The sequence below is a fragment of the Rhagoletis pomonella genome, unplaced genomic scaffold, assembly GCF_013731165.1.
Source record: "Rhagoletis pomonella isolate Grant_MI unplaced genomic scaffold, Rhpom_1.0 Rhpom_scaffold_00015, whole genome shotgun sequence".
NCBI classification, from domain to species: domain Eukaryota; kingdom Metazoa; phylum Arthropoda; class Insecta; order Diptera; family Tephritidae; genus Rhagoletis; species Rhagoletis pomonella.
This window is the reverse complement of record NW_023458569.1, coordinates 1,385,746-1,388,430: the sequence shown is the minus strand read 5'-3', so window position 1 is coordinate 1,388,430 and position 2,685 is coordinate 1,385,746. Positions and strand designations below refer to the sequence as shown.

General features: G+C 32.3%; 1 long non-coding RNA gene across 1 annotated transcript in view; it reads left to right on the top strand.

Moving 5' to 3' along the window:
• The window catches only part of LOC118749313, a 10,580-nt gene extending 8,298 nt beyond the window's left edge, over positions 1-2,282 (top strand). The window contains exon 3 of the long non-coding RNA XR_004994199.1: positions 2,068-2,282. This is a non-coding gene — a long non-coding RNA (uncharacterized LOC118749313). The remainder of the gene's footprint in view (positions 1-2,067) is intronic.
• Positions 2,283-2,685: the final 403 nt, after the last annotated feature.

Sequence of the window (2,685 nt, the reverse complement as noted above, 5' to 3'; positions counted from 1 at the left end):
GTATATTTGGCAGAGCTGTAAAATGATTGAATCAATAGGATCAGCATTCACTCGACATTCTTTTCAAAATTATGATTGTTTGTTTGTATAAAAAAAGCCTCATTCCTGAGTGGCTTAAAATGCTTGAAAACAAATAAACTGTGTTGTGTTTTTGAATGGTAGATTGACATTCAGTATGGAATGTGAATGTAACAGAAGCATTCGCACACACACATGATTGTATATTTAAAATGAATGCACACGTTTTTACCATTCAGTACTAATACTTTTTTCCCAGGGTTGATATATTTTATACTTTAAAGTTTAAACATATCTGGAATTGAAAAAATACATATATGTATACGTATGTATGTATTTCAACGCGTATGTATAGACGTTTTCTGACATTAACCCATGGCTAATGACTGGGGCGAAATCAGTCCAAACAAACATCGCAACCGTCGAGCACAAAGGACACATCTTGATACATACATTTACATATATTAGATTCGAAACTAGTGAACTGTATATAGAAATATAAAACAATGTCAATAGAATTGAGTTTTTAAAACTCTTGCTTGAAAAAACTTAAGAATTTCATTACCGGCATCTGTCCCTTCGTATTATAGAACTATAAAAGGTCTATTCTGCACGTAACCGAAGATTTTGTAACCGGAAAATTTTATTACCAAAAAATGTTACCTGTTCATGTCACCGCGATTCTAGGAACGTTGGTAATGCTATATATTCAGCAATTCAGCCATGAAGAATTGTGAAAATTCTGGCATTGCATATTTCACGGGGCGGGGCAATATTTTGTTACCAGCTTATGAGATGGTAACAAAATTTATTTAAATTTATATGATTTTTTTTCTATTAATTTTTTTCTTCAGTTTTCAAATTTGAAAACTTTCAAAACGAAATTTTATAAGGGTTCTTGTTTTCTTTAAAGAGGGGTTGAGGAGTTACATTGTAAAATTTTTTTTATTAATTATTAATTAAAAGGTGTACTATTTAAACATATTTACTACGCACTTCTGCAGTAGGGTACTATAACTTTTCTCACGTAACGGATATTTGGAACACCTAAAATCGAGATAAATATATACTACATTTATGTACATATGTATGTATATACCGTAAATGCCCAGAATAAAAAGAGAAGTTGATTAGTCCATCTCCGTCTGTCTGTCTGTCCGTTTGTTTGTGTACACGATAACTCTAGGAAAAGTTGCGATATCGGAAGAAAATTCGGTACGCGGGTTTCCCTTTATGCAGGGCAGAAGCGTATTGAAAATACAAAAATTAAACAATAACCTGGTAATTTCGAAAAATTCAAAAAATTCAATATTTCCTTAATTACAGAAAACAAATTGCTAAAAAACTCACATGTTTATTATTATACATTTTTGAAAAATGGGACATATTTCTAACTTTTGAAATCAATTTGCTCAAAACATACATTTAGAATAAGATTTTAAGAAATAATTACACCCGAGCGCATTTGTGCACATGGGTATTATAACTTTGTTCGCATAGCGGTTGTTTGTTGTCTAGCCCTTCAGGTTAATAAAGATTGTAGAAAACGATTTTTGCTTGTGTGGGGTCCCGTTTGATACCCAAAATTGGGAGGAACTGATTTTTTCAAATTGCAAATCCTAATAAATAAATTATTTCTAAAATAGGTTACAGCAGACAATATTTAATCATTTTTTATTAATATACCGACACCTGATTGGAAGATCGACCTATCTCGGCAGCCAATTCAAAAACGCCCTAACTCAGAAAACTTTTTATGAAAGTCCTATTTCAGAATTTGGTTGAAGAACGCCCTATCTCAAATGAAAATATATTGAAAATTTGCCGAGATAGGGCGTTTTTGAACCGCATTCTGAGATAGGGCGTTCTTCAACAAAATTCTGAAATAGGGTGTTCTAGAACAGTTTTTTGAGATAGGGAGTTTTCGAACTGGCTGCCGAGATAGGTCGATCTTCCACTTAGGTGTCGATACGTAGTTTTGATGTTAACAAACAAGCCAAAACTTGGGTTAAAAAGTGTGCTCAATGAAATGGGTATAAATTCTTAAAGGGTGGGCTTTCCAAAACGGAACCAATCGAAATTTCAGCGAAAGTATAAGGAATTTCGTCATGAAACTTGGTGAGGATGTTGGGGGAGGCCTCCTCAACATGAATTGTTCACTCTCACAATATAATTGCTAATAGTATTTTAGCAATTTGTTGTTAAATAATGTCCACTATCACCCCCTAATTTTTTTAAAATATGCCACTTATCACTTATATTTTGTGTTACATGTTATATTTTCAATGCTCACATGCGTATTTTATGTTTTTATTATATATAATTCACCAATTAATTAAGTAAAACGCGTTTATAAACTTGTGTTCACGTTTTACCACTTTTCACGAACAAACAGAAATAACAATGGCCGATAGTAAGAGCAAATATGTGCTGCCATACGTTTTAAAAGTAAATACGCCACTATTAAAGGATTTTATTAAAACGCGGCCAACACAAAAAGGAGTTGTGCGTAAAATCGTCATATCGCGCGATTTTATATAAAACACCCAGTAACCATATATTAATATAGTTCCATATATATCGAAAATTTTTAATAAAAAATCGCGCGATTTTTTATTAAAAATTTTCGCCTGCGGCGCGTTATATTCTAAAAATCGATACTTCCAT